Genomic DNA, 24,360 nt, shown 5'->3' with positions numbered 1-24,360 from the left:
CATTTTGTGAGACAGGCACTTTTGACATAGTTGAATGTTCACTGATATTGCTTTTGAATTTTCAGATTCCCATATAATTTGCCTAAGATTTTCAGCACTCATATTTGTTTACCAACATTTACCAAATTAGAGGCATCTGCTCTTCAACATGCATCTATATATAGTTGAGACTTTGTAGTGCTACATTTAGGAGAATGAACTTGGCTTATATTCTAGTGTGAATGTTTTTCTTTTAATATTCTTGAGTTTATTCTACTTTAAGATCTTTCTTTTTCATATGTAATCTGATACATATTTTTTAGATTCTTTGTATTCAAGAATCTACAGTGGAATATTGCAGGATGGGTACAGGTTTAAGGGATTTTGTATATGGATAATGACATAGCAGCTACCATTATTCCTTCTTTATACTGAAAATCTAGTTTTGTTACGTAAAATAAAAGGTACATGGAAGGGTAAGCATTATGTTTTGGACAGATGCTCCTCAGAGGTGGGTTGCTACCGGTTTGCACCAGTTTGGGTGAACCAGTAGTGGAAATTGCGACTGGGTTGCTGAACCAGTAGGGACAGCAGGCTCGCCACGCCTCCAAACTTTCCCTGGTCGCTGCAGCATGGTTTTTTTTTTTTTTTTTTGACATTTTTAATGTTCTGTCTATGCACAGACCTATTTACAGGCAACTGTACATGCACATGGAGCGTGCAAATCGTGCACCAAACCGGCAGTAACACCAACAGAAACCCATCCCATATGCCTTCCCTGCATGCTGGGAGCAAAATTAATGGCAGCCACATCCCTTCTCCATGTGTAACAACTTTTATGCCATAAATTTGAAAAAAAATTACAGACCATTCCAGATTTGTTTATGTCATGCTCTAAAAATACACTAATAAAAGAAAGGACTTCATGATATACACCGTGAACAGCACTGATGTAGAAAAAAATTAAGTATGCTTCCTTTGGTCTTTTATGTGTCTATTGGTTTTCCTTGGTGGTGAAAACATCTACCAACCTCATATCTTTCCATTCTATGGAAGACAGAACACAGAAATAATCCAAGCAACATTTTTAAAAATTAATGAAATACCAATTACTTCAATAATTCCCTTTGAAGAACTGCACATTATACAATTTCTGCTTCTTTCACGTTTATACAACAATGTAGTTTTCTGGAAAATCTGTTGTGTAACATTACTGAAGATGAAAAATACACCGAGAAAAGAAAAAAAATATCATAATACCATATTCTCTTTGTACAATGCACCATCAAGCATTGCACATAATTTTCCACTGATTTTGCAAGACTCAGGCACATAATATTGTTTAGCCTTCTATGTTCTTTCTACACCTGGTTTACATTTATATGCATTGCCTGTGTACATCTACAGAGCTTGGGGGGAATTGTGCTTTTTTGCTTGCATACTTGGGGGAGAAAAGTTGTTCCTGACATTTTAAAATGTAATGTACGCTCTGGAGGCCTTTTTTTTTTTTTTAAAGAAAAATTGTACTGAGAAGATGCTGGCCACAGTCCAGTATCTGTACACTAGGCAGCAGATCTCTGCAGCTTTTTGCATTCCAGCTAAAGCACAGTGTGACAGCTCAGCTGTAACCACCTGCTGCCATCTGCCCTCATTCCTGCCAGCTAATAATACAAAAACAAAACTGTAAACAAACTAGCAAAAAGCCGGCATGCTGCACCCTGGGAAATAGCAAGAGTATGATGACGGGCAAGCAGAGGTGGCAAAGGAAGGGTAGAGAAGGCTCCTCCAAGCTGATCTCATGAGATTCTATCATGTCTTCCATAATAAGGTCTGAAAGCATTAAATGCATCAAAGATTCCCCTGGTCAACTCAATTGTTGGAGCTACCTTGACAATGCATGCTTTCTCTTAAGTAAATTACAGTGTTCTTCACCTTAGGGACTTAACCCAAAGACACTCATCATCATAAAGCATACATGTAAATCGATACATATACATACATAATAAGTTGCAATTAAATTCGCTTTCTGCTTTGATTATGTGCCAGGAAGCCTCTGCTGACTCTTAGCACAGATAAATTATCTGCAGATGATCTGTTCCCAGCCCAGTTTTCCAATGGTGTGCTCCATTGTAATTCAAGCCGTCTATCTCAGTACTGGTCATCGTCTGTAATATGGAAAATTACAGCTTTAAAAAGTCAATTTTCTCTCCATCCTCTGAAAGTCTTATATCATGTCCATGCAATCTTACGAACTTGGGTATGCATGTTGGCAGTCAAATGATTTTTATATGGCTCTAGTTCAGTGGTGGGTTCCGGATCCTGTTGCAACCGGTACGGTTGCAACGGGGCCCGGCATCCTCCACATGAACGTGCGCAGTGCGCGCATGCGTCTAACCATCCAGCAACGCCTCCGCAACGCTCCAACGTGCTCATGCGTGGAAGCGCCAGAGTTTAAAGACAGGTAAGGAGCAAGGGCGGGCAGGTGGGCCCTCCGGAGCACCGTACCAGAATGGTACCCGGTGCTCTGGGCAGGCAGTGGTCAGCCCGTACCGGGGCGTACCGCCTGCCACCCACCACTGCTCTACTTGTACCTCTTCCAGTAGATGAATCAGACATACCTCTTTTCCTAGCATAATACAGGTAGTCCTCAACTTACCACTATGTGTCTTAATGACCATTCAAAGCTCCAGTGGATCTCCTGGAGGGGTACTTACAACCTGGATTCAAAGTTCCATCCATGTAGTCAGGTGGCCACACATTAAGCTCTTGACAACGGAGCTGCATTAATGGTTTATGGTTTATGTGACCACATTTCAGGCAGTTTTGCCAAAAGTCAGCATTTACTTCCATGGGGGGGGGGAACTGGCCCAAATGACTGCAACATGCACTTAACGACCACCGCATTCGCTTTATGACCACCGCATTCACTGCTGCAAAAAATCAGATCAGTTACATATCAAATCAGTTGGTCAGACTTGCCTACACTTTACGGCCATCATGAGTTATGACCATGATGGGCAGGCTCCATTACAGGCAAATTTGAGGACTACCTGTACTGAGTGATAAAGAAAGATAATTAATGTTCATGAAAACAAAAATACATTTTCTGAGTTTGCAAACTCAGAAAATGCATCTTTATTTTCATGGACATTAATTATCTTTCTTTGCAAACAACACATAGTGAATATCTTGTTAGCATGGAATAGAGTTCAAAGGAGGAAAAATTGTATGGGATTATATCATGTTATACAGTGGACAGTATATCACTCATTTGCAGATGGTGGGGAAGAGACTATCTATTGCATGAGAGATAATTGAATCCCAAAGTTATTTGATAGCAGGGCGAATAAGTGTTTTTCTCCCTTCACTGTATTACAGTCTAAGACCCAGCTTCTGAATTAATCCATAGTAATAGTTATGCTGTTGCAAGCACATCTTTTGTATGCATAACAGAGACTGATGGAAGTCTGTTGCATAGGATCTCTATGGAAGGCCAGTATGGCCTCTTTTGACAAAGATCATTGAATTTTTTTCATCTCTGGTCTTAGGTTGGGCAGACAAAGAAACAACAGCTGGAGGCAACTGAATGTGACAGGCTCCATCTGCATTCAGCACACAACCTGCACGTAAGGAAAGCCTGTCTGTTTGAGCTTACTTTAAATACATATTCCTGCATCAAAGGATAAACACAGGTAAAATTCAACATAAAATATAAATCTGGCATAGTTGGGGATGCACAATTTATAGTTCAATGCCATGCACTTCTATTGCGAAGTCATTCTTACTGAATTAGGTTGACTTTACCTTTGCAAAGATGGGTCTCAAATTGTTGATTACAAGTCCGTTCATATTCATCTCTTCATCAAAACGTTTAGCAGATCTATATCCAATTGATGCAGAAGACTAAACAAATAGAAAATCTCATTATGTAAATCGTCAACATTTTTAAGCATGTTTTCATACCACTAAACTACAAAAAGACACCCTTCAAAGGAAAACTCAGACTTAGGTATTGAAAAGAACAATCGAGGTAGGGGATAGAAGAAACCTGACTGCAGTTCAGGCTTTCATATAACAACTGGTTACTTTCCAAATTCATGATAGATTCTAGAAAGATGCACATTTTTTATACTTGCTTAGACATTAGAGGAACGCGGTGGCTCAGTGGCTAAGATGCTGAGCTTGTCAATCAGAAAGGTTGGCAGTTTGGCAGTTAGAATCCCTAGTGCCGCGTAACGGAGTGAGCTCCCATTACTTGTCCCAGCTTCTGCCAACCTAGCAGTTAAAAAGCATGTAAAAATGCAAGTAGAAAAATAGGGACCACTTTGATGGGAAGGTAACAACATTCCATGCGCATTCGGCATTTAGTAATGCCGGCTACATGACCATGGAGACGTCTTTGAACAGCACTGGCTCTTCAGTTTAGAAACGGAGATGAGTACTGCCCCCTGGAGTTGGGAACAACTAGCACATATGTGCAAGGGGAACTTTTATCTTAGACATTAGAAATTGCATGGTTGCAACTATCTACAAATTTAGAATTTAGCTTTAGCGAATTTAGTTAAAGCTAAATTTAGCTTTAACACACAACACTTGCAAAGCAAATTAACTGCAATGGCGCATCAGACTTGCTTCACTATTGGCTGAGGGCCAAGACATGACTTGTGTACCATGTGCAAATAGTGTGGCTTAGGTAAGGAATCCTGGAAGAGCTGTAGATGGAGCCTCAGCCAGATGGTCACAGCCATAAAAGGGGAAATGCAATAATACTATGACTTTTCCTCCAGTGTCTTTGCTAGTGGAGTACATCCCATATTTTATGAAATTCCATCTGTTCATCAAACCTTGGGAAGAGACATGAACTGCATATCTTTGCCCTCTCGATCAGAAACGCCTCAGACTAAAAAGATGGGAGATTTGAGGCAGAAAACAGAAGGATGAAGGAAAATGTTCTGGAGAGGCCTGAGAAATAATAACCAGGATGTAAGTAGTTCAGGAAGGAGCATGCAGAGAAGCTAAAAAGTCTGCAGGGAGCCCACAGTCAGGAATGTGAGCAATGCTGCTAAGAGACAGATGTTCCTCTACAGGCACCGCTTAAATTTTTGCTGGGGGCTTGTGGAATTCCCAGATCACAAAAGGGTTTAGTGAAGGGAGAGGATAGGACCGATTATGAAAGGAGTGGTGATTCAGATATTTTAACAATCTTCAAATTCAGCTGGTAAACCTTTGGGAGACGGCAAGCCTTTTCAGATTGTGCCATGGTAACCCATAATTAGATATCCTAGTATAGACTAACAGCCTAGTTCCAAAAAGAGGACTGTAGTTCAGGGAAATGACTCTGGCCTTGGATCTCTTTATTTCAGTTCCATACGTGACATTATGGCTGCAATTACTTGTGAGAGAGGAAAGGCATTCTGCATTCTGTGCACACCCTCATTATTATTATTATTATTGTTATTATTAAAGGATAGGACCATACTTAATAGCACTCGCAGTCCAAGCAGCCTAAACAAAATATATTTCAAAAAGACATGCCCAGTTAATGTCAGGGATTGATTCCCAAAATTCAACACGCAAAACATGTGCTTTGTGATCAAATGCATGCAACTGACCCTGAGCTTTGCTTCAATAAGCAGATTTTGAATGAGAGTAAATTGGGAATTGCTTTTTCTCCAACACTTCCCATTACATTACCCCCTTTTCAGGGAGCTGAAAATGCCTGCAGAACAGTGCTGGGATTCAAATTATTTTACTACTGGTTCTGTGGGTGTGGCTTGGTGGGCGCGGCGTGGTGGGTGTGGCTTAGTGGGCATGGCAGGGAGAAAGATACTGTAAAATCTCCATTCCTTCCTCACTCCAGGGAAGGTTATTGCAAAATCCCCATTCCCTCCCGATCAGCTGGAACTCAGGAGGCAGAGAATAGATGGGAGTGGGGCCAGTCAGAGGTGGTATTTACGGGTTCTCCAAACTACTCAAACTTTCCGCTATCAGTTCTCCAGAACTGGTCAGAACCTACTGAAAACCACCTCTGCTGCAGAAGCAACAGAAAGGTGACAAGTTCACAGACCATTTCGTCTTGATTTCATATTATGTATATATGTATTCTGTATGTGTGCGTTTGTGACAAATATGAAGTATACATATGTATAATATCTGCATTTATATGTATGCAGCAACTATGCAACATTCATGTATTTGTTATGTATTTATATTCACTTGCTATATTTTAAATCTTTCCACTAATTAGAGTTTACGAGGTCAATTAATGATTCACTGCGATCAAAAGATGTAGATTGATTAAAAGTCTGAAGTAAAATTTATCTTCCACTCTTGACATATTTTGCTCACAGACTTTCAAGCGGCTGGAAGAATTTGCTGACTTCTCAAGGCTAGAAAGCTTTTAGCTCTTTTTTTAGCAGGCATACAAGCAACAAACAAAGCTCCAACCATTATTTATTATAATTTCCCTTTAGGCTCTCGATGCCACTTAAGTTAACTTTTGTTTATCTCTTGATGGAGAACTGCAGACTTTCCAGCACACGGATTCTGCTAGCTTATTTGACAAAATCAATGCTGCTGACCAAATTTAGCTCATTGGAGATCTCTAGCATTAATAGAAAGCTCTGCTAGCATGTATCTGCATTGTCACTCATTAATCAGTAATCCTTCATAAGCCGGCCATGTCATCCACAGTGCTCAGTGTGTATGTTTAAATAAAATACCAGAGCAGTCAACTGTGAAGGAATATTGGCAGCCTGTTTAGTTAATGTTGTTCATTTTTTTGACGCAAAACATTCTGTTCTCAGGCTGAAGGAGACAAGCCTTTGATTGCAGCAAGGTAGTAAAAATGCCCTTCTTTCAGATCCATTTGTTTCTGCATTCTAACATACCAAAAGATACACAAAAGGCCTTGTAATTTTCCATGGCTATCAATCCAGTATCTTCATAATACAGCTTTCACAGGTCAGCTTAAACACAATACAGTGGAAAAGTAGCACATCCTGAGGATTCATTTCAGAGAAGAGGTAGGAGAGGCTTCAATCAATCAATCAATCAATCAATCACCCAGAAAACTAGCCAGGGAGAAAAGGGATTGCACCAGGATCTTTCTCCTGTTAATATGCGATTGGTGCACATGCTAAACAAAAAACGAGTCCAGTTAATGAGAATGCTAGTATTGTCATTCTCCCATTCTCAAGCCATGTGGTTGACTTTGTTGTCTGAAAACTAGAATTGGATGTTTAGGCACCGGCCCTTAGTCCTACCCACTTTGCACCCAACCAACTCCCAGTGATTATCTACTGCTAATGGCCACCTGGCCCTCCAGCTCTGCCCAGTCCCTGAGGCATGGTTTGACCTGGGTGTTTTGCTGACAATCCAGTGATGGGGAGCAACAATGGTGCTGGGGGCGGGGTTAGTGCATGATTGTCAGTGGACGGGGCAATTGCAGACACTGTGGAGGCAGCATGTGATCGGTGGCAGGCAGGCAAGGTGATCGCAGGGGCTGGGGGTGCACATGCAATTGGCAGCAGGTGAGCAAGGCGATGTGAGGGCTGTTGGGGGATGAGTGGTGAGCTGTGGGTTGTGGCTCTGTCTGTCTGCTGGCGGGAGTCTTTGCTTCCTCTCTATGCAGTGAAAACCTTTATCCCAGATCAAACAGTTTTGCACAGTAACTGATATTTCTGCTGCTGACAAGAACTGTCTCCTTCCCAGTCCTTCTTTTCAAATCATTTATTGGACAGTATTAAAGCTGTGCTGTCTTTTGAACTGCAGAGACAGCAGCTTGAGCAGGGAGGAGGGGGCACCCTCCTCCCCACCCCCATCCTTCCCTCTCAGACAGTGGATCTCAAATCTGAAAGCACTATCAGATATCCCCTCCTCCAGAGAAGGGTTCCTCCCGGTTCGGCCTGGATTGGGAGAACAGGCAGTAGCGGTGGCAGGAGGTTCCGCCCACCCACCCGGACACTTCTGCACATGTGCAGAAGCATTGTGCACGTGGGGAAGCACCCCTGAACTGGTAGTAAAAAAATTGGCAACCCTCCCACTGCCCTCCCCCCCACAGCCTGCTGCCATGCTTTGCCTCTCACTGCTTGCTGCCGACCGTGCGCTGTCCCCCACAGCCAATTCCATCCACCCACTACTAATTGTGCACTGCCTCCCCATGCCATCACTGTTGCCCATTGTTTGATTGGCTGACAGCTAATTGTCCAGTGCAGCAAAACACCTGGATCAGGGCCGAGATGAAGGGCCGGGGGTGGAGGGCCAGGAGGGGCCACTGGAAGTGAACAATTGCTGACAGACAACCATCAGAGGTGGAAAGTCTGCAGTGGTTCGGCAGTGGTGGTTAGCTGGGAGCAAAGCGGGCACTGCCAAGGCTCAGCACCTAAACGTCCTAGACCAGTGATGGGCAACCTTTTTGGCGTGGTGTGTCAAAAATCGGCAAAAAATCGAGCATAACTCGCGTTGTGTGTCACTTCGACAAAAACATAATTTTGCGCAATTTATAGTTTAAACTACAAAAATGTATAATTGCAATATATAATTGTATTTAATAAACCAAAAACAAATTATTTAACATACCTGCTTAGTAACTTCTTTGTTCATCAGTCGATTTCGTATGTTGCCCTTGATATTATTGAACTTGTTTGGGGTGCCGTGAACCAGGGCTGTGGAGTCGGCTGCTTCCAGCTCCACGTCCTCATCAACATGCCGCTCCAGCCCGCCCCTGCTATGAATATTCCTAGTGACGCGAGGGCGAAGAATATGAATATTCATAGCGGGGGCGGGCCGGAGCGGCATGTTGATGAGGACGTGGAGCTGGAAGCAGCAGACTCCACAGTCCTGCCGTGAACTGAGATAAGTGAGGGGGAGGGCAAATTCTTTAACTAACCAGGAGTAGACTCTCTGTGCCGGCCTGACTGGAGAGAGGCGCGCACTGTTCCCGCGCTCCTCTCCTGCGGGTCCTCCCTCGTCGCGCTGATGACGTGTGTGCGCATGGCACGCACGCCTTACCAGCAGCCCCTCCGCTCAGAAAGGGGCGGCGGCGATACAGTAAGTGAGTGTGGGCGGGGGAGATCACACGTCCCGCCCCCCCGTTCCTCCAGCACAGATTCTTTCATCCTCGGCGGCCGTGCAGGAGCCGAGGATGAATCGCATGAAATCCTGTGCGTGTCACCCCAAATGGCTACGCGTGTCAGCACTGACACGCGTGTCATAGGTCCGCCATCACTGTCCTAGACCCTTGAAAACAGTGTGTAATTAAAAAAGAGGTTGGTGGAAATAAGTCTCTTAACTTTGTATCTCATGCAGTGTCTGGTGTTTAATTTATAGTGTGTTTTAATATAGGGAAGACCTCCAAACTAGCATCCACCACAACCATCTCAATTGCTACCATTCAATCTATTAGTTCATGAATTCCACTTAAAGTCTGCATTATGTAGGCAAGATCTCATAGTGCACTAACTTATGATTTGCTCTGACTTCATTTACATATAGCAGTAAGCCATAAAACATGGTGTGCCAACTGTAATGGTTGGGTTCACATATCTACAGCTGTACCACAGTCCTTCTGAGACTTGGGGTAAATCAACAAATGTCCCCACAGATTCAAAGTATTTTCTCAAATTCTGTTGGGAGATTCTAATAAGAAGCATCTTGCTAGCTTAATAAAATAAATGGAAATCAGCCACCATGGAGCAAGCAGCCTTGGGGGGTGGGTTATATTGCTGCAGCTCAGGAAGGGAAGCAAGAAGATGTACAGGCTTATTATCTCATTGATTTGAGCGGTATGCTGCAGAAGATGCCAGAACAAATGACAAAGTAATTAATTTGGAACCTAGAGAGAACAACAATACAACATAAGATGAATTTAAAATCAAATCATGCCAGACAATAAATGAACAAGGATGGGAAAGGTAGTTGGAACACCACAGCTCTCTTAGATTTACATGATCTCTTTTCACTTTTATGCCAATGCAAGTACAGGCCTAGTTCTGGAATAGTTGTTGTCCTTAACCTGGGGTGTCAAACTGGTGGCCACAGGCCAGATGTGTCACACATAAGCCACGCCTACCTCGCCACTGCAAAGGCAAAAAACATAACGATACATTGCAATACATCACGTGGCACAATCAAGTTTGACACCCTTAACAATTGGAACTGGAAACTGTGTCACTAAGCAATGTAATTATTAAGCAAGACATTGATACCACAATGAGCCTGCCCAACTTCGGCAGCAATTGTTAAGCAAATCAGCCCAGGTTGTTAAGCAAGGCATCTGGGTTTTCCGATTTTACTGCTGGCTTCTCTGTTAACTCAGCTTGTCAGAAGCCAGCTGTGAAAGTTGCAAATGGCGATCAGATGATATGGGATACTGTAACAGTCATAAAGCCCAATTGGATGTGAATCACCCTTCTGTTGTTCATGTGACCATGGGATTGCAGCTATAATTGCAAATCTGAAGACTGCTCATAGAGTTATTTATTCAGCAGCATCATAACTTTGAATAGATGCTAAACAGAACATTGTTAAGGACGAACTACCTGTAAATACTGAAATTTTGGGAGAGGTTGGTGTTCTTGTGAAAATATTGCAAGGCTGCCATTGTTATTTTGAAAGTATTTTTAATTTAATTTTTGGGGTTTTCTCAAATATATGAGGATGATGAAGATATCATGGCATCCATTTGATAATCTTAACATAATGTTTGATAATCTTAACATAATGTTTGAACCCAGCCTTTCTCCCAAATCATCATTCTTTAAGCAGCAAGCAATAAAATATCTGCTTTCTCTAAGCCTGGTTTCTATTTCTTCTCGTCACAGGATGAAGTGATGATGTGTGTGTGTGTGAGAGAGAAGGGGGGAGTGGGAATAAGAATATGTTTTAAAAAAATTATTGGCTTACTTAAATTAACTTTTGCTGTTGACCATATTTTTGTCATGGATCCTGTATCGGAAGAGCTTTTTGGAAAAAAAATCCTGGGCTTTGATTTTCAAAATGTGGGCAAAATTATGAATTAGAATATGAGATCAACATCTGTGAAATGTTAATATGCTATTAGGTGCATGCAAAAAAGCTATTTCTAAATACTGTGATAAAAGTAAGAGCATTTTCAATCTATTTGCCGTCACTTTAACATTGTGCAAATTATAAAATGTGGGTTTTATGGCATGAAAAATATTTACAGACCTCAACGCCTTGCTGTTTCAACTTCCTCTTCATTGTACAAACGCTGCACTGTTTTATATTTGTATTATCTTTCTGTTTAGACATACTTGAACCATTGCCCAGGGAATGTCACAAACAGAAGTCAATGACAACAGAACCAGACATTTTAATTAAGGAAAAATGAGTTAGCATTGACAAGAACTGTATTCTGACACCTATAGGCAGAAAACCTACCACTGAAAGTTGACAGGCATAGAGCTCTAAAAACCCATGACTGGAGATTAACAAGACCTTAAATCTGGTTTATGCCATCCTGCAAATGCCTCAGAATAATACAGAATGCCTGCTTGCCTGCATGATTGTGGTTGGAGGAATGGAGGGATGTAGATAGACATATCAGGATGCTGCTTTTGACATTGGATATCTGAGTTCAAATCCTGGCAGGTAGCTATAGTTCTTTACAGAAATGGTTCTTGGGAAATATCCACTAATGTTTCATCTGCCTATCTCAAATATGAATCAGTCATGATCTAGGAGAGGGGTCCTTAACTCCCAGGCTGCAGCCTACTACCAGGCCTCAAGCCTTTCGGAACCAGGCCGCGGAAGTGGCAGGGGAGCGTCTGTATCTTCATTTGCAGAAGAAGCAGGCAAGTGTGGCATTTAGGCTCCATTTGCATGAACATTGGGCACACATACTCACCACTCGTGCAAATGGAGTTGTGTGCACACTTGCCCGCTGCTCAGGTGTAGCCATCCCTTCTCCCCCACCAGTTGGTCCAGAAAGCCAGAAAGGTTGGGATACTCTGATCTAGGAGAGTGTTGCTGGTTCGGATGTTACACAGATTAAAGGGACGCGCGGTGGCTAAGTGGCTAAGACGCTGAGCTTGTCGATCAGAAAGGTCAGCAGTTCAGCGGTTCTAATCCCTAGCGCCCAAGGAACGGAGTGAGTTCCTGTTACCTGTCCCAGATTCTGCCAACCTAGCAGTTCAAAAACGCATAAAAATGCAAGTAGAAAAATAGGAACCACCTTTGGTGGGAAGGTAACAGCTTTCTGTGCATCCTCGGCATTTAGTCATGCCAGCCACATGACCATGGAGACGTCTTCAGACAATGCTGGCTTTTTGGCTTTGAAACAGAGATGAGTACCGCCCCCTAGAGTCAGGAAAGGCTAGCTCATATGCATGAGGGGAACCTTTTACACAGATTAACAAGGGTCATGTCCGATGTTGTAGAACCAGAACAATCTGACAATAAATGGACTACTAGAACAAACCTTACATGCATGAAACTAGAGAACGTGGAATTGATGGAATACTACTACCACAGTAGATCTAATGACTGGGGATATAGTAAATGTATGGGGGAACAATAGATAGACAGAGGACCTGCATCTATCCACACTAACAGAGAAATAACTAATGTCAGATGCAAGAAATCGTGAAGCTGGGTTGTTCAAATGAATATAAATTTATTTCATGCTATCTCTCTACAAGAATGTGAATTACTAATGATCAAGGCAGATTGGTGGTAGATAAGGGTCAACAAAATTCAAGGAATGCTGGACTTAGATGTCTTATGGGTATGAAGGGACTCCAAACTCAGGACCCGCTTGACTCCGTTCTTGTCATCTCCTACACACTTCAACCTACTGAAATTGAAACTGCTCTTACAACTGCTCTTAAACCAACTACATATTATATCTTGGACTCAACAGGATCCAGAAGAACAACTGTGTGTGTAGGCAACATCTGAAGCTGAAAGATAGTGGGATGAAACTACCAGCAGGCCACATAGCAAACATATGGCTATGTACACTTTAGTATCCCCATAATCACAAAGGAACCAGATGAAGAGGCAAGGAAAGTAGTATTACCCATGGGCCTACAAAAGATAAGGCAGATCTTGAAGAGCCACCTCAATTGGAAAAACAAGATCCATGTCATGAACATGTACCTCCAGTATTGTGAGCTGGCCAAAGGAGAATCTGGAACTTGCCAATGTGAAGACTGAGAAGCCTCTCGGAGTATATAGAGGTTCTATCCTCAGAGACTGTATACCAGTTGGAAAGAAGGCAGGCAGGATCTGGTGAGCGCCAAAACTACTGTCCTGAATGTAAACCACAGTATTCATGAATACGTCAGCAAGATGTCACCCAAAGATCAGTGCTGAGAGAATTCCCAAGGCAGCAGGTGATATGGAAGAAAATCAAGAAGAGGAAATGCCATGGAAAGACAAGACCCTACATGGAAAGCACCATTGACAGATAGTTGAGGTAGCAGACGTTAGTAAATTTAACAGTGGCTGGAAAGGGCTGGACTAAAAGACAACACTGAGAAACAGTCACTACAAGAACAGTCACTAAGCACCAGATATACAGAAGCAAGATCTACCACTCTGCTCAGGAAATGAGGTAGACTATGCAGGGAGGCGTCAGAGACAGTCCAACACAGATAGTGGCAGAATGTAAGATGCAGGTGGGAACAGCATACAATGAATGACATAACCAAGTAGCTGGCATTCTGTATAGGAACTTCTGCAGTGCATAAGCTAGATCTTCCCAAGTCCAGATGGAAGATCTACAGAAGGTGATGGAGAATAACACTACTAAGATCCCACGGGACTCCCAGATTCAGGCAGGTACTGGCCAATCAATACCGGATACAATCAAGATCAAGTGAGGTACCAATATCACTGTATAAAGCCCTAGTAAGACCACACCTAGAGTACTGTATCCAGTTTTGGTCACCCCACTTTAAAAAAGATGTTGCAACTCTAGAAAGAGTGCCGAGAAGAGCAACCATGATGATTAGGGGACTGGAGACTAAAACATTTGAAGAACGGTTACAGGAACTGGACATGGCTAGTCTAGTAAAGGGGAGACACGATAACAGTGTTCCAATATTTGAGGGGCTGCCACAGAGAGGAGGAGGTCACACTATTTTCCAAAGCATCTGAAGGCTGGACAAGGAATAATGGATGGAAACTGATGAAGGAGAGATTCAAACTAGAAATAAGGAGGAATTTTCTGACAGTGAGAACAATCAACCAGTGAAACAGCTTGCCTTTGGAAGTTGTGGGGGCTTCATCACTTGGGACTTTCAAGAAGAGATTGGACTGCCATTTGTCAGATATGGTGTATGGTTTTCTGCTTGAGCAGGGGATTGGACTAGATGACCTAAAGGTTCCTTCCAACTCTGTTAATCTGTTAATCAATCAACCAGTGATAGTAGGCAAGGATCAAAATATGGTGGTAGTTAAAGATGTAGCAGTGCTAAGTAACAACAACTTCAGAAAAAAAGTATAAAAAATCTGGAGAAGTACCAGAGCCTGAAGGTGGAACCACAGAGGATGTGGAAAGTAAAGACCAAAGTGATATGTGTGTGTGTGTGTGTGTTTATTACAGAATGTCTGACAAGACAAGACCTTCCTATGCCTAATCAGCCATTCCCTTACAGAAACATATGCTAAGGTCTTCCAAAAAGAGGGGTAGATCCTTCAAAGTTCCTCTCCTTTAATGAGGAATGTGCAACAAAGCTAAGCTAGGGCTTTCAGAGGACAGCAAATTGTGCAGAAATCACAAACTCCTTATTGACATCTAGAGGTTCTCCCAGTTTGACCAACTTAGATGCAATATGACCCAAAGGTGATTTTCAAAAGGCAGCTGGAATTTATTGGTTTTCTTTTTCCTTGGAAACATTTCACTTCTCATCCAGGCTTTTTCAGTTCTGAAGAAGCAGCTTCTTGGATGAGAAGCAACACATTTTCAAGGGAAAAAAACCCAGGAAAGTCCAGTTGCCTTTTGAAAAGCACCCTTAGGACAACTATGACCTGAAAGATTGAGAGTCTCCATAGACCCTTAAAAGAAATAGTGCCAGCTAGGCTGCAATTGGCATTTCTTGCAGATGGGAAAAACACATTTTGCCAAAGCAAAATATCATTGCAGTGGTAAGAACATGATGCTGCCTTGTGCACACGGAAATGTATTGGAGGATTTGCTTGGCATGTTGAGCCTCCCACCTGTTTTTTCACTGTACTGGCATCCTCAGAAAGAAGCCCAAATGCAGGATGCATGGCATATAAAGTTTGATATACTAACATGCTGCAATGTTTAATTCCTAGAAGGGTCAAAATCAGAGGTGGTATTCAACAGGTTGCGACCAGTTGTGGAAAATTGGTAGTGGAAATTTTGAATAGTTCGGAGAACCGTAAATACCATCTCTGACTGTCCCCTGCGCCCATCTATTCTCTGCCTCCCAAGTCCCAGCTGATCAGGAGGAAATGGGGATTTTGCAGTAACCTTCCCCTGGAGTGGGGAGGGAATGAGGATTTTATAGTATCCTTCACCTGCCTTCACCTGCCTTCGCCCACCAAACCATGTCCAACCAAGCCACACCCACCAAGCCATGACATGCTATGCCCACCAAGCCACACCCACAGAACTGATAGTAAAAAATTTTGAATCCCACCACTGGTCAAAATGTGTTCTTTTTCATAGATGAGGGTAGGGGTTAGCAGCTGATGGCATAGGAAAAACTAGCAAATGTCTTCTGCAGCACAGTTTGATTGGCAGTTGTCTATTAACCAAAAAAGGAAAACAATGGCAAGTGGTTCCCTAAATATAAGTATCCATTCTGTATGTCACTGTAACATCCTGTTCTAAAACAATCTGTAATTATTAGCACAGTCTATAATGCTGTCAAGTGGGTTGTAAATGAAAATGGAAAAGTAAATTGAAAATGGAAAAGTACAGTATATGGATAATAAGACTTGTAACTGGAATTCCCCACACACAACTACAGCTGATCTAGTTTTTAATGGTTAACACGGTTAAAAATATAGTTAAAAAGTTAGTCTCATGCAATGAAACTCAGGTGATATTTTTTTCGAAAGGAATTTGTATTTACACCTCACTTCTCCTTTCAAAGGAATTATTCAGGGGACTATCCTATTTTGTCGTAGCACTAACTTAGACTGAAATAATGTTGCGCATTGTTCTTCAGCCATTCTTGCAGAACAGAATGCGCTTGTGTTTCACAGCAAAAAAAAAAAAAGGTTACAACTCTTTTTTCGCAAATCAAAAGATGGAGAAGATTTTTAAAAAGTGTAGAAGCCCACTAACTATCATGATTTGCACCAAACATGGTTAGACGCAGAATCATCCATGTCAAGTGTTGATGAGACTGCAGAAGATGAGTCTTTGCTGTGTATACATCGAAAGCTAGGCTTTTTAATGTTTTTTTTTCTCCCAGTTTGGTGCTTCATTTCTCTTTACTAATTTTTTATTAGCATTTCATGTACTTTCTGTCTTAAAATGTCAGTACACTAAGATGCCCCCATCACTTTTAAAAAAATCTATTATGACTGAAAAGTGCAGTTAAAGATTTGATTGCCACATGACCTTCAAGAGCAGATGAATGTTCCGTGTTTTGAAGGAAACACAATCCAGATGTTATAGATATTGAAGAAGATTTAAAAGATACTGAACCTTTGTACCATAAATTTATCAATGTGAAATAACGTACAGGAGTTAAAATATGTATCTTAATTTTTACTGGGTTAACTTCATACCAACTACATAGAGATAATCAATATAGTTGTACAGTAAGCTTATTCATAGTTATATTGGAACAGTCATGTGCTTGTGGTTTAAGGCTAAATTATTTGGAAGAAGTAGCTATGCAGTTACATTGTTTGATTGCACCATACTAATATTGGTGAAATTTCCTTAATCAGATTTAGAATAAGTGTAACAGTTGCAAAATTCATCTTTATGTGAATTAGGGTGCACCTCTACCAATCCACCCTGAAATTGTGTTCAAATTTGTATTTATGCATGGATTAATCCAATTTTATCAGTTCATATGATAGACACAACCATAATTTAATCCTATAATCTGAATTTGTACAATGCCCTCGGCTAAAATGTGACCGGCTACTTTGTGGATCAATGCACTATAAAAACACAAACAATTTTCTTAGCATTAACCTTGGTGAGGAACATATTGGTATGGAAAGGTATCTTTTATACTGATCCCAGAAACAGGTCTTGAGAACGCAAGCAAATGAATATTCATTATGACTTGGATGCTTTGACATAATACTTCTCAGAGTTTTTGTATTTATATGTGTATAAGCTCTAGTTACTTGTCCCAGCTTCTGTCAACCTAGCAGTTCAAAAGCATGTAAAAATGAAAGTAGAAAAATAGGAACACCTTTGGTGGGAAGGTAACAGTTTTCTGTGCAACTTTGGCGTTGAGTCATGCCAGTGACATGACCACGGAGACATCTTCAGACAGCGCTGGCTCTTCGGCTTTGAAATGGAGATGAGCACTGCCCCCTAGTGTTGGGAACGACTGGCACATATATGCGAGAGGAACCTTTATCTTTACATATGTGTAAAAGGAAAACAAGAACTGTTTTATTATCTAAGAATACTTATATTCCTAGGACTCTTAGAGCTAGGGCTTAATAGAGGGCCTTAAAACAGTGCTGGATAATTTGGTGATAAGGGCATCAATGATAAAGTGCAGGCAGGATACAAGAATAAAGTGCTCTGGAGCTTTCTTCCAAAGCAGCTATGATAATTTGAACAAAGCAGATATGATAATTCTAAGCATTTACTTAGAATGTTTTTTCTTTTATTTTAAGAAGCATAGAGGCATCCTTTACATTCAATGTTGCTTTGATATCTTGCATTGTATCTTGCTATCTACACTCTCTTATCAACAGTTAAAAATGAATATTGTCAACATGAAATACCATAAATAATCTGCTGTTTCAACAATGCTGCTGTTTATATTTTCCCTTTCTGCTGTTGAATTCAATATGAGTTGTATATTTTATTCAGATAATAACCATGCCTAGTAAATTAATTTAGAAAGTTGGCTATTTCTTATTAGGCTTATTATGTCATCAGTTCATGGTCCACATCTGAGATTGTCATTAAGCACTGATCACAATGTGGAACCATGTTTAGGTAAATACATTTAAAACAAGCAATAGATAAACTCAGATAGGAAATTAACAAACCATTGGTTCCCACATTTTTTTTTCAGTTAAATAAACGTATCTATGCTGTTCAGTTACTGCTTTCCTTTTATATGGCCCCCTTCTTCTTCTCACATACCACTTTTGTGCTGAATGTAACTATTCTGTACCATTCAAGAGATGTGCCTAATTATAATTTGCCCACAGGGTATGTGTATTTCAGTTTGCTTTTGGAAAGATTACTGGAATCCTAGCTAAGACAGGCAGGAAACTCTTACTACCATACTAAATAATTTGCCATCTTTTCTGAGCATGTACCATGAATGGATCAGCTGATGGATGCACTCTACCATCTTCAGTCACTTCCCTGCGGAATGGGACAACTTGCCACAGTCAAGTCACCATGGCCATGCCGAGTTGTCGTAGGCTGTCCCTGCGGAACGGAACAATTTGCCACAGCCAACTCACCATGGCCAAGTTGCCACCATGGCCAACTCATGATGGCCAAGTCACTGCAGGATAATTCAAGAATTCAATTTAATTATTTAAAATAATGTTTTAAATAATGTTTTAATTTTTGTCATTCACATTTCATTTTGTCTCTCCTTTGGCATCCTTTCTTTCATGAGTCTATTCCACTATTTCTTCAGTATTAGTGTAACTCTTTTCCTGTGGTGAGCTGTCCCGTGGCAAGTTGGCAGTGGCGAGTTGGCCATGGTGAGTTGTCATAGACTCCTTCCCTGTGATATCATTACTAGTTTAGGTATTCCCAGTCAAAGTTATCAGTACTAATCAATACCATAGGTTGACAGCTAATTAGCTAATTTACCTAATAACTTTGGCATTATTCTAGATCAGGAGTGTCAAATGCATGTCATCACAGTGGTGTCATGTAACATATCAGGACTTTTTTGCCCTTCACCATGGGTGTGGCCAGCACGTGACACATCCAGCCCGTGGGCAGGGAGTTTGACAGCACTGTTCTAGATGATACAGATGTTTCATGCACACTCATCCTTGGGGTGCTTAACTATCCTTGGGGATAAGATTACAGGGATTTGTGTATTTTACACAATGGAAAGGTGTAAGTGGAGCCGATTTGTAGAAAATTAAAATGCGTGTAAATTGAACATTAGAGGGTTTTGGGGTAAGTGGCAGAAAGTGATATAATAATTGCCTTTATTGTAATTACTGCCACCAAAGTCATGATTAGTGAATGATAACCAAGTATATTGATTTAACCCCATTAACAAAAAACATTATATTCCAGGTGGCATCAGAGCCATAAAATCTGTGATTTATTCACACTTGTAAGTCATTACTTGTTGTGATGGTTGCCAATTGATGAGTGTGCATGAAGTCTCTTTCTATGTTTGTTGGGTTTGCCAAAGTTGGCAGGTATAAGAAGCTTCTGCTCTATAGTCATCAATTTAGTCCTGTGCTTTCAGAAAGCTAAGACCTGAATTTCAATTTTTCCATGGTGTGGTATTAAATCTTTTCCTTGCTGTCAAGCAAAGACAGCCCTGCCATTCCCATTTGACTGATTTCAGTTTTAAAGGATTTCACAAGCCTTTCCCAATAAACAGTGATGAGCATAATGATATCTGATATTTTGTCTTGCCACCCACATCTGTGCTAGTACGGAATATGTAACAGATTTCTTCAATGGAAACTGCCATCATAGGATTGTGTAGTTCACAGAGCTGACATTTAAAGCAGATAATAATTCCACTACAGCAGACAACTGCTATTTTAAGGATTACCTATTAGAAGGCAGAAATGTACAATTGTCATCAAACCGACTAGACAAGACTATTTGCTTGGATAAAAATAAGTCTGGGAAGAAAAAGATTTTGATTTATGCAGTAGCATGAAAAATTGTGGCCTTTTATAATCAATTTAATATTTACAGTAAACATGGACCACTAGCAAATCTGCTTCCTGCAATTTAAAACAACAGTACCCTGGAAGCTACTAGACAAGAGCTATGAGAAAGAGACTAGGAACATGTTATTTAGTTCTGTACCATAGCTAGAAGATCTTCCAGATTCACAATTTTAAATTTCACTAATTCTTGATCCAACGGATACAATAGACTATAAAAATAAAACAGTCTGTCATAAAGATTAACATTAATATGTATAACATATATTGTATTGGTTCTGTCCTGTGAACACACTGGTAAAAAGCAAGGTAATACAAATAAGTTAACTCTATCTGTTCACTGAGACCTTGCATTGAAAATATCATGATGCAAAAATTACTGGGGAAAAACATCTTGGTCTAACCTTAAGTAGCTATAACACCAGAACACACTGTCAATTGTTTGACAGAAAGATGGTGTAATTGCGCTCGGAAGGACTGAGTTTCCGCAAGAAGAAAGTGCAAGGGAAAAGGGTACCACCAGGGGCGTGAGCCTGCAGTAATACTGCGCCCACCAAGATGTCAGACGTGTCCGCCTCCACCACAAATGGACGATGGGGATCAGGGTGCCTCAGGATTGGCTCCTTCGTGAAGGCGTGCTTTAGGGCCTCCAACGCATGTTGTTCTGTGGGCCCCAAGTGAAATATCACTTTCTTCCCCCCCAGACTGAGACCAGGTTATAAGCGCTACGCAAGTCCAGTTTCATCGCTTCCCGGAGCCGCTCCAACAACTCAGGAATCAGGAATCAGGGGCAGTGGTTAACGGTTGTGAACCGTGATGACATTCAAGTGACAATAATCGCAACAGAGTCTCAGGTACCCGTCCCTGCAATTTGATGAACAAGACTGGGGCAGAAAGTGGCAAAGACGAGGGCCGGATAAAACCCCGGGCGAGGTTCTTGTCCAGAAAGTCCCACAATGCAGCCAACTCTGGTTTGGACATGGAGTACAGGTGACCCACAGGGAGCTTTGCGTCTGGTACCAAGTCAATGGGGCAGTCATAAGACCGGTGCGGCGGCAGTTGGTCCGCCTCTGCTCACTGAAGACGTCTGTGAACTCCGCTAAGTCTGGCAGCAAGGATCTCCTGGGCGAACTGAGCACCTGGCCTGCACAGATGTGATGGGTGTAGTTGACACATTGCAGGGACGGGAATGTCACCAGGTTCTGGGACCAATAAACCTAAGGGTCGTGCACCCGCAGCCAAGCCAAGCCCAGGACCATGGGGAAATACAGGCCCGAAGCAATGTAAAACTGGATGGCCTCCTCGTGATCCCTGAGGAGCCTTGATAGGCCCCGACAGGACCCAAGTGTCAATGGTCTCAACCAGCATCGGTGGGTCCACCGGACACAGAGGGACGGCGTACTTGGTCACAAACACTTCGTCCATGAAGTTCGTGGCAGCCCTGGAATCAATCAAGGCATGGGCTGGAATCCCCAACAGACTACTAGACAGGAGAATGCGTGCTGCCAAGATCTTGTGCCGGAGAGGGCCGTCAATCTCTGTTTAAGTGTGCCCCCGACCTAAGGTCTCCCTCAGATTAGGCTCTGCCTGTTTCCTACCAAGTTGTTCTGGAACTGAGGGGTAGGCCCCAGACCTCGCAGGCACCCTACTCTTCTTGGGGCAAACTGTGGCCAGATGTCCAAGATCCCCGCAATAAAAACACAACCCTCCTATGCGCCGTCTATCCATCTCAGTTCGCGACAAGCGGGGTTTGGCAGCACCCCACTGGTCTCCTGGGACACACGGTGAGGCCCCTGCCTCTGCAACTGGGCGTCTATCTGGAGGCACAGGTGGATTAGCGCGTTGATCTGGCCAGCCAGCAAAGCCAGCTGCTGTGCCAGTTGAGCGTTGTCAGCACGGAGCTGTTCCATGGTGGCTCAATGTAGCTTTCGTTTTGTATGCGGCAGGACACAAACTGTTCTGCCCCCCCCTCCAGCCTGCGAATCACCCAGACATAGGCTTGGCTGTTTGCCACTCTTTCATCACGGAATTATCGACTCCTTTGACTGAAGGCCCAGACAAGACTCACATACAAGAATAGTTGGCAGCAACCCAAAATACAACAGGCACGGATACAAGACAGACAGAGTTTTCCAATACTGTTTCAAATGGTTGTGTCCTGCAAATGTCCCTTCCCAACTTCTCCACTTATATAGTCTCTTGGGAGGTGCCGAGACACAACCACCTGGGCTTAATTATCATCTCTAAGTCTGCCTCCGGAGCTCCTGCTTCCGTTTTTCTACCCTTCTTAACCTTGCGTCAGGCACAAACTGTCTTGTCTCCTCCCCACTGCTCCATGCCTCAGGCTTCTCCTTGTGGCCAACCAGCTTCACTGGTCCCTGCTCTGAGTCTGAACCCTGCCCAGGGTCCTCCACATCTTCCCTGGCAGACTCATATGGTTCCTCGCTATCCGAGTCCATCAGCAGCTCAACCGGATCCTGCTGGGGCCACAACAGCAAATAGTGTAATTTGCTTGGTTTTGGATTATGTGACATCAGACTGGTATCAATTTTTAGGATTTATCCAGATTAACCAATGCCCTATCCAGCCCTCAAATCTTTCATCAGTAAACCCATTATAATCAATTCCATCTATCTTACTAAAGCACATCCTCTTCTCTTTTCTTCTACTTTCCTATCATTACAGACTTCTCAAGAAATTTAGATGTCCTCATACAGTAATGTTACCAAAACCTGGTTTTAGAACCTAGTCATTTCACATCAGCAGATTTATTTGTTCTTTGTTCTTTGATCTATTTATTTTCTTGGCTATCCCTATTATTCTCAGGCATCTTCTCCAATGTCAATCATTTTCTATTTTGTTTTTCCAAAGCCCAATTTTCATTTCTATAGAGTGTCACAAGGAGAATAATTGCCAACAATTAATTTGTATGATTGTAGCCATTGGGGTTTCTAAATGATTGTCTTGGGCTTGGTGCTATATATTAAACAGATATAAAAATAAGTCATGGTTTAGCTTGGATTAAAAAAACAGCAAAATTTAGCAAGGAATGACAAGTAATCTAATTGCTACTGATCCCTTCTCTTCCAAGTGTGAAAGTTGTCAGAGACCTACATCCTTCTGTATCTTATTGTTATCTGCATGTGTGGTGGATAAGAAATATGTACATCATTTTGTGATTGAATGCTGGCAGGTAAATGATAATGGTGGGACTAAGATTAACTAGTGAATAATGGCCAAGGTGAGTTCTAAATCCCAACTCACATAGTTAAGAACTTGGCTGACTGGCATACTAAACAGAAAGTAAAAATTATTTGCACTCCTTGAATGTGTGTTGATTTGTGGGGGGAAATCTCTAAAATACAGCTTCAGACATCAGCTCCCATTAATTCCCGGTCTTGAAATTCAGGATGAAGGAAAAGAGAATCCTAAGGATTCCCCATTTGATATATTGAAGAATGATAGTAATACTGAAAATTAATTCGCACAATTTAATAAATCATATATAAGCACCACGAGGGATAACTAATAATTATTTATTATTACTTTTCTCACCAGCCTTGACAGGCGTTTCTATAAATCCATTAGTAAAGGAAATTGTACGTCCGCTGACAATTCATTCCAACTCTTGGCATACTCAAGCAACACTATCCACTAACCTTTGTGGTGAAGAACCACATAATTCACAATATAAATCAGTCTAATACTTAACTACAGTACAACATAGGCAACACTTTTAGAAGTTACCTTACCTCTGTGGGTGAAATCCAGTCTAATTTTTCTGTTGCCAGATGCCTTTTTCTCAAAGAAACTGCAAATCTTTTCTGCTTTCCTCTTCAAGAATCTTTTCAAAATCTGTTCTCGAGGGTTGAGTAGTTCTTGAGAGAATGTAGAAGATAAATAACATCTATTTGTGTGGCACTGCATTTCAGCACACATTCACTGAATACATTACTAACTTTATGTAAGCAGTAACATTTCCTGCAATACATGTTTTGTCCATTTGGTTTAAAATGATCTCATAAGATTCCATCCATTCCATTAAGATGGCAAGGAAGCAACGGGCAGTAGGGAGAAAGCAGAGCTGCTGAATTCATTCTTTGCGTCGATCTTCATGCAAAAATAAATAAATAAATACAAACCAACCTACCAAAAATAGAATCGTAAAACACAGACTAGGAATACAAATTAAAATGAGAAAGAAAATGGTAAAAAAATACCTGTCCACTCTCGACGAGATCAAATTACCAGGACCTGACAAATTACATTCCAGAGTTCTGAAGGAGCTGGCAGATGGGATCTCAGAACCACTGTACCATATCTTTCAAAGATCCTGGAGCA

General features: G+C 41.7%; 1 long non-coding RNA gene across 1 annotated transcript; it reads right to left on the bottom strand.

The window, feature by feature from the left end:
• Positions 1–168: 168 nt before the first annotated feature.
• On the bottom strand, positions 169–24,360 carry LOC116510929. Its single transcript, XR_004255699.1, has 4 exons — positions 24,240–24,360; positions 23,772–23,897; positions 3,784–3,882; positions 169–2,144 (listed from the first exon to the last, which is right to left on the bottom strand). It is a non-coding gene; the product is annotated as an uncharacterized LOC116510929 (long non-coding RNA).

Source organism: Thamnophis elegans, chromosome 7 (assembly GCF_009769535.1).
Source record: "Thamnophis elegans isolate rThaEle1 chromosome 7, rThaEle1.pri, whole genome shotgun sequence".
In the NCBI taxonomy this organism is placed as follows: Eukaryota; Metazoa; Chordata; class Lepidosauria; order Squamata; family Colubridae; genus Thamnophis; species Thamnophis elegans.
The sequence above is the reverse complement of the archived record's forward strand: the minus strand, read 5'-3'. Positions and strand labels throughout refer to the sequence as shown.